Source organism: Sceloporus undulatus, chromosome 1, assembly GCF_019175285.1.
Source record: "Sceloporus undulatus isolate JIND9_A2432 ecotype Alabama chromosome 1, SceUnd_v1.1, whole genome shotgun sequence".
Taxonomy (NCBI): domain Eukaryota; kingdom Metazoa; phylum Chordata; class Lepidosauria; order Squamata; family Phrynosomatidae; genus Sceloporus; species Sceloporus undulatus.
Genome location: NC_056522.1, coordinates 302894407 through 302903519, shown reverse-complemented (window position 1 = coordinate 302903519; position 9113 = coordinate 302894407).

Genomic DNA, 9113 nt, shown 5'->3' with positions numbered 1-9113 from the left:
ACAGAAGGAAAAATAGAAGAGATGAATAAATTTCTGGATAAGAGGGAAATCAGAAAAATGACTAAAGAACAAAGAGAAAATCTAAATAAGCCAATCAGTAAGGAAGAGATTTTTCAGGTAATAGGGAAGTTAAAAGAGGGCAAATCACCTGGCCCTGATGGCTTTATGGCCAAATATTATAAAATCTTTAAAGAAGAACTAGCGAATCCATTACAGAAAGTGTTTAACGAAATAAAAGATCAAAAAATTCCCTCATCATGGGAAAAAGCCACAATCGTAGTAATTCCAAAAGAAGGGAAAGATAGATCTTTGGTCCAAAATTATAGACCTATATCGCTTCTAAACATTGATTACAAGATATTTACAATGATATTAGCTGAAAGACTTAAACCGGTATTGAACAATATGATAAAAAGAGACCAAAATGGATTTTTACCAGGACGGCAAATAAAAGATAATGTTAGAACAGTAATAAATGTCATAGAATATTATAACAAAAACAAACAAAAGAAGGCAACTTTAATGTTCATCGATGCCGAGAAAGCCTTCGATAATCTGAGCTGGAGGTTTATGTTAGAGGTATTTAAGAGAATGAAAGTAGGAGAATGGTTTTTGGGATGCTTAAAACAGATATATAATCAACAATCCGCACAACTAAAGATAAATGGAGAAAAATCTAAGGAGTTCAAAATAAGTAAAGGATCGAGACAGAGCTGTCCTTTATCGCCATTATTATTTATCAGCACAATAGAAGTATTAATGAATGCAATTAGAAATAACGACAAGATTAGAGGAATAAAAATAAAGGGTAAAGAGAAAAAGGTACTCGCGTTTGCAGACGATATGATAACAATAGTAGAAGAACCTAGTAAAGGAATGGAACATTTGATGAACGAACTAAAGGAATTCGGAAGCTATGCCGGATTGAAAATTAACAAAGAAAAAACTAAACTTATAACTATGAATATCAGGAAAGAAGAAGAAGAAAGACTAGGAAAAAAAACAGGTTATTGCTAAGAAGGTAAAATATTTAGGAATATGGTTAGCGAACAATAATCTGAATCTATATGAAAATAACTACAAAGAAAAATGGGAAGAAATAAGGCACGATTTTATCAAATGGAACAAATTGAATCTATCGATTTTAGGGAGAATTGCTCTTATCAAAATGGCAGTGCTTTCTAAACTCCTATTCCTATTCTGTAATCTGCCAATCATCTGCAAAGAAGAAATAATCAAAAGTTGGGAAAAGGAGCTAAAGAAGTTTGTCTGGAGTGGGAGGAGAGCAAGGGTGAAGTGGGATGTATTAAAAGACAGTAAGGATAGAGGGGGTAATGTATTACCAGATATAAAGTTATATATATGGGCTGCCAAATTATGCTGGATCCAGGATTGGGTAAAACTAGACAATAGAGACCTCTTGAATCTTGAAGGTAATGACTTAAAATATGGTTGGCATTTATATTTGTTTTGTAAGGATCAGAAAATAATCAAGGGTTTCTTAGATCATCCCATTAGAAAAGCACTTTTTGACACACGGGCAAAAATAAAGACAATGTTTTATAAGAAATTACCAATGTGGATATCAAGCCAAGAGGCATTTAGATATACATGGAATCAAAAGGGAAAATGGTTGACTTACAACGATCTGATCAAAATAGAGAATAAGGGAAAGATAAGACTAAAGGAGTGGAAGGAATTGGGGGAAGATGGTGTTAAGATAGATTGGTTCGAATACGCGCAAATAAAAGCAAAGTATAAGAAAGATGATAAAGAATATGGGATTGATACGGTAATAAATGAAATAGATGTAATATGGTGGAAAAATTAAAAAAAGAAGATAAGTAAATTCTACAATGTACTTTTGAAAAGAACCATGGAGGGAGAAGTTATAAAAAGTAATATGGTGCGCTGGGCACAAGATTTTGGATGCCCAATTACATACGAAGCTTGGCAAAAATCCTGGATAAAAACGAATAGGTTTACCGCCTCACAAACTTTAAAAGAGAATTACTTCAAAATTTTAAATAGGTGGTACCTTACTCCTGTAAAGATCAAAAGAATTTATAAATTAAGTGAACTGAAATGTTGGAGATGTAAAAAAAAAAAGAAGGGTCGCTATTTCATATGTGGTGGACTTGCAAAAAGATTAATGATTTCTGGCACAAAATTCATTTAGAAATGCAGACGATTTTTAGCTGCAAGTTTGATTTTTCACCGGAATTATATTTGCTGAATATGTTGAATTATATCGATAAGGAAATGGATAAGAAGTATTGGAGAGTGTTTTTATATTTGATAATGGCAGCGAGATTAATTATCGCACAAAATTGGAAGAGTAACAACCCTCTGAGCATAGAAAATTGGAGATTTAAAATACAAGAAGCGAAAGAAATGGACAGACTAACAAGATTATTAAATAGTAGACCAGAGGAGGACTGGAAACAAGAATGGAATCCGGTAATAAGGTATTGCGAAAAATATTTTGGGATTAAAGAGGAATTATGGATATGTTAACAGTAGAGAAATGGAAGAGAAGATATATGGTTAAAAATGAATGAAGAATAAAATGTAGATAGAACAAAGGGAAATAGCTGCCAATTCAAAAAGATTAACTATTCTGTAATTGAACAAATACAAGCCGGCTCAAGGCAGAGGTCGCCTTTATCACTATTATGTTTTGTGAAAGTCGTGATCATATCTTGATATTTGTAGCACTATGTCTGTTCTTTTTTTTTTTTTAGTGTGTGTGTATATATGGTGAGCTAAAATAAAAATAATTAAAAAAAATAAACAGCATTAAAGACTAATTTCTTCCAGGAAGCCTATCCATATGATTTTAAATTATGATTTTCTAAATGAATTGATTGTTCTTAATGTGTATGCCTTTTTAACAGAAGCTATGCTCTTTTAACTGATTATATCTTTTTAATTGGTGTTCATATTTTGACTGTGTTATGTGTCTAATTGTTGCTGTATTTTAATCTGTTTTTCGCCACTGTGATCCATAGAGTATTAACCATTATCAACTGCCTTAGCAAAGGAGGGAGAAAAGGTCATTTTCCTGTCATGCTACAAGTTACCTCTTATCAATTCACAAGGCACAGATTGAAAGACTTAATTTTTTTTTTTTTAAAAAAAAATCAGATTATTATGTCATCATAATCAGATGTGTATGTTATGTTTCCCCACCTTGGAGAAAGGCAAGGGATATAAATTGAATAAATAAATAAGTATTTTCATTTGTATTGATTTAGTGGTAGATCTTTCAAGCAATTTTCAGCTAGAAGCAAGGGACTGATGAGAGATAGTTGTGACATTTTTGTGAAAAAGTAAGAACAAGCCTCTGCTTGTAAGAATTTTTTTTTATCTGTAGATAAAGTAAGGTTGGTAATCCAATCAATGAAGAGATGCAATCACATAGATAGTTCCTTGATAAACAAAAAATAGAATGGCTATGAACATGACATTTATCAAGTGCAATCAAAATTCATCATGTGCTTGAGAAATGAATTTCTAGAAATATATGACACTGTTCAACAGTCCATCCACCCAGGAATGTATGTTAAGGAAAAAGCACACATGGGTTATACAGTAAGTGAAATAAAAGATGTATGTGAGAGTCAGAGTGACTCAGCAGAAGCCATGAGAAACCACACAGGTGTGAATGGTAATACAATTAAACAAGTCCTGAGTAGCCAAGAAAGAAAATGCATAGTGAATAATGGACACACCTGACAATTGTTAAGTGGTCAAGGCTGAGATGAGTGAAATCATTAATTGTTAGAGATGAACAAAGAGAACCAATGGGAATGATGTACACGACCTACTGGGTGGAAACAGACCACAGTGGGTGGTACCATGGCTTTGGGCTATAATAATATGAGATCCCATTGTAATTTTGTGGGTAGTAGTTGTGGGTCAGTAGAGTGGATAGTAGTAGTGGATTGCAGAGTGGAGAGTGAGGAGTGTAGTATTGTTTGTGAGCTGTGTATATAGTAGATAAAGGTAGATCTTTATATAAGACTACTGAGTTGTCTGGTGTCTTGGGTAAAGCTCACAAGAACCAGCAGGACCCTGGTGAAGAAGGGTGAAGACTTCTGTGGAAGCAGAGAGTGAGAAGGCTTGGAGAGTTTGTCGGGGTCTTTCAGCCTGTTTCTGCTGCAACTCTTGCAAAGTACAACAACTGGGCCAAAACGTGGTCAGCGGTGGTGCACAACCAGGTGGTGAGTTCCAGGCCAGGTGAAAGCGCACAACTCCCATCATCCCTGACAAAGGGTTATGGGCCCAGATACTGCAGCACCCCATCACTCCACAAAGCTGAAAGTTCCAGAGAGTGGAAGACAGATCAGAGCAAGCGTGTTTGCGCTGCACTGATAAAGCTCCAGTGAGTAACTCCCTCCAGTGTTTTGATTAAGCCCGGAGAGGATCAGCTGTGCATACTCAGAAGGACTGTGTCAATTGAGTCCACTGCACAAGTTAAGATGGAAATCTTGAAGTTTAGCAAGTTGAACAGATCCAATTACACCCACCTATGGAAGATTTATGCCCAATCGGTTACTTGTGAAAGAAGGCTTGTGGGGCACAAGTTGAAGCCGGTTTGCCAGCCGAATGCGAGAATGGCAGCCGCGAAAGAGAGAGATAGCAAGCAAAAGCTTATATTGTATTTAATGATAGAAGAAGACTTGATTAATGACGTGAGAGATAAGGAGACGGCGAGAGATGTTTGGGAACACTGTCAAAGGCTCACACTACCTTCAACTGCCTTTGCAAAAATTGTTATGGTCTAAGAGAATTTATAGACAGAAGATGGCAAAGGGGCAGTGTGTGATTGAACATTTAAAAACAAAGCAAAACTTGGTTTGGTGCAGGCTGAATTAGAGGATGTGGAAATAAGCAAGAGCAGCCATGCTATATTTTGTTAGAGTCTCTAGATTCGTCTTGGAGAAACATCACTGATGCCTTGCAGAACTTAACAGCACGAGACTAGTCGAAAGATTTAAGTTGTGGCCAGAGATTCTGGAAGAGAACCAGAGGAGACTGTCTGAGAAGAGATGACGCTCCAACGTCCAAGAGTGGCCAGTGAGCAAGCCAAGCCTGATGTTGCGTGGGCTGGACCAGGCAGCTGCTTCGAGAGAGCAGAGGAAATGTTTCTACTGCAAAAGGATTGGACACTGCAGAGAAACTGTAAACAGTTGGCCGCTTAGATAGAAGCAAGCGAGAGAGCAGATGGCACGGCCACAGGGAGAAGCAGTTCAAGCCGCCATTTTTGAAGGACAATAAGAGTAATAATAAGGGGTTTGCAAACTATGATTAAGGAAAGGCAGAAAGCAAACTCTAAATGGCTTGTAGATTCTGGTGCTTCAAACATCCAGGTGTGTAATGATTATTAGTTTAATTAATGATAAGAAGCAATCTAACGGAAATGCAGTGGTCTTAGCAAACGGGAGTGAGCTCCACACGAGTAAATCAAATGGGAACAGTTATATTCCAGGGTGTAAAAGAAAACTTTAATGATGTTTTACATGTGAAAGAATTAGAAAACAATTTGTGTTATCAGGTGAGCAAGATTAACAGACCGAGACTACATAGTCACGTTTTGAGAAGAACGTTGTAAAATAACTTTAAATGGGGAACTGCGTGGCATAGGCTTAAAACAAGATAAGCTTTATTTTCTGGAAGAAAATGGTTGACAAGTACAAAGTAGAGAATGCAAATACTATAGATAATGTTCCATTGCACAAAGACTGCATAAATGAGCTCCATAGAAAATTGGCCATGCAAGTTCAAGAGCTAAAGAATTTTAAGCATGTGTCCAGATTTGAAAAGTAGCAGAATGTTAAAAACCATTTAGACTGTACTGTATGTAACCAAGTCAAGGTCCAGAGCGTATCCAGTTGCCAAGAAGTCTAAAAGGATTGCTCAAAAGCCATTTCAATATGTACATGCTGATGTAGCCCAAGCTAATTGTGTTTGTCACTAGGGGGAAGCAATATTTTTCTGTGTGTTATTTTGAGTAGATTTTTCAAGATTTGCATATGTGAGAATACTGAAAAAAGTAAGTCAGAAGCTGGGCAAAGTTTAAAAGCATGGGTCAGGGATGATAGAGAGAAGGTTTGATAGCAAGAGTTGGGACAATGTTACAGATAGAGGTGGAGAATTTTTAAACAACCAGCTGTACAATTGGTTCCAGAAAGTGGGGGATAAGACATGAAAACCACAACCCCTGCTTGTCCAAGTGAGGAGTGGTTGTTAGCAGAGAGAAAAAAATCCAAGATATAAAAGGATTGTCTGCTTGCATGATGGCAGATGCAGGAGTTGGAGAAAGTTTTCTGGGGGTGAAGCAACCCTGAATGCCATACATATAAGGTAATAGGATGTACCATTCAGAGATTGATGACATTCCCTACAGAGTTTTGTATGGGAGAGTGCCAAATTTCAAGTAGTTTAAGAGTGTTGGTCAATTGTTGCACATGTGTAACATACCTGCTTGTTTCAGGAGAAAAGGAGAGCCCAAAAGCAAAAGCCTAATGTTCCTAGGATATGCAGGGAACAGTTACAAATTCCTAATGAGAGGAAAAGAAGATACAATACTCCAGGTCTGCAAATTTTGAGAGACATGCTGGCTGGGACAAAGCTGCATGCCAACAAAGAAGTGATTTTTGAGATTAGGAAGCTCAAGTGAGCAGCAAGCGCAGACTGAACCAAACTTCAGGAAACGGAAGGGGTTTCAGTCAAACCAGAAGCCTCAACTAGCAGTAGTGGTAGTGCCTCAGATTGGGGGAGACACAAACAGACCAGTTACCACAAAGATGACAGAAGACAAGAGGTTTAGCAAGAAGACAGCAACTTCTAGTGCAGATAGTGAGATGAGGAAAGAGGCAGAACGACAGAATTCATACCAAGGCGTAAGTCCACAGAGTTAGAAAGTCACCAGATAGGTTCGTTGTGACGCAGGCAAGAGCTTGTACAGTAATAAGAGAGCCTGAAGGTTTTGAACAGTTGGAAACTTTTTCCAGGGAAGAACAAGAAAGGTGTGGGTGAATGCAAGTGGAAAGTGAGTTTGAGTTGTTGGGTGAAAACAAATGTGTTTGAGATTTGGTGGGATAGACCTAAGGAAAAACCAGTAATAGGTTGCCAAATGGGGTATATAAGAAGAAGGAAATGGCCTGATGGAAAGCATAAAGTACAAAGCTAGATTAGTAGCTAGAGGGTTTTGCACAACAACAGCATGAGAATTATGACAAGACATGTGTCTCCAACAGCAAAGCCAGAAAGTTTGAGAATGGTGTTAGCTGTAGCAGCAAGAAGGAATTTGATAGTACAGCATTTTGATTTTGAAACGGCTTACTTAAATGCAGACTTAGATTGTTGTTGTAGATAGTTCATTTCGCATCAGAAATTAGGAGACAAAAGTCAGTCCACAGGAATGATAATCAAATATAGTGAAGTCCCCATAGTATGGAGAAGCAGAAAACAAACAAACGTAGCGCTAAGTATGCTGAATCAGATTAGTTGCAGCACTGAACGAAATAGTGAACGAGGTACAATGGATTGAACAATTGCTAATTGACCTGAATGAAAAATTTAGAATTCCAGTTGAAATTCAAGAAGATGTCGCAATCTTGTATGGCAATGGCTGAAACAGAAGTTTGAAAAACAGAACCAAATATTGGGTGTCAGGTACCAAAATGTAAGAGACATGGTTCAAAAAGGTGAAATAGAGTTGAGGTACATTGAGACACAAAATAACATTGCAGATTTGTTTACAAAAGCGCTAACAGTGGAGAAACATAGAAGGTTGACACAAATGGTTGGAATGACAATGTAAGTCACATACAATAATTTTATTTTCGGAGTGTGATTGTTTAAGGAAAAAGCAACATTGGGTTATACAGATAAGTGAAATAAAAGATGTATGTGGAGAGTCAGAGTGACTCAGCAAGAAGCCAATGGAGAACCACACAGGTGTGAATGGTAATACAATTAAACAAGTCCTGAGTGTCAGAGGACAAGAAATGCATAGGAAATAATTGGACACACCTGACAATTGTTAAGTGGTCAAGGCTGAGATGTATGAAATCAGTGAATTGTAGGATGAACAAAGAGAACCAATGGGAATGATTACACGCCTACTGGGTGGAAACAGACCACATGGGTGGGTACCATGCTTTGGCTAAGAATAATGACGTATGGATCCCATTTTGTATTGTGGTAGTAGTTGTGGGGTAGTAGAGTGGATAGTAGTAGTGGAATTGCAGAGTGGAGAGTGAGGAGTTGAGTAGTGGTTGGAGCTGTGTATATAGTAGAATAAAAGTAGATCCTTTATATAAGACTACTGAGTTGTCTGGTGTTTTGGGTAAAGCTACAAGAAACCAGCAGGACCATGGTGAAGAAGGGTGAAGACTTCTGGTGGAAGCAAGAGTGAGAAGGCTTGGAGAGTTTTGTCGGGGTCTCCGTCAGCCCGGTTCTCTGCAACTCTTTGCAAAGATATAACAACTGGGCCAACAAAACTGGTCAGCGGGTGCACAACAGGTGGTGAGTTCCCAGGCCCAGGTGAAGAGCCACAACGTCCCATCAGTCCCTGACAATGTATGGCCTCTCTTTTTTTTTTTTTAAGACTAAAGAGGCTGTGGATTCCAGGCAGGAAGAACAGATTTGAAATCAAGACACCCAAATAGTAGGTTTCAAACCACAGCAAGTGTGTTGTGTGTGTGGTGTGGTATAATCTGAATGTAGAATGTTATGTCTAATAAATATATACTTACCTTATCGCAAAATGTTAGTGATTTCCATATGAATCTTACTAAGTGTATTGTCGTTGTATAAATAACTGCATACTGTTTACAAATATGTTATCTTTGAGGAACATCCCACAAACTATTTTTTAAAATACACCAAAATAAATGTTAAATGTTTATTTAGGTGCAAAAAAAAAGGCCATGCCTTCATCTGGCAGTGGAAATAAAGGGGAAAAAATCAAGGAGGGGTTTGGAAATGCAGAAAGGTAAGCTTTATTCCGTGTCATGAGACATGTTTCAAAATTTTTTGAACTAAACAAGAAATAATAATAATAATATAATAAAATAATAATAATAATGAATAATATAATA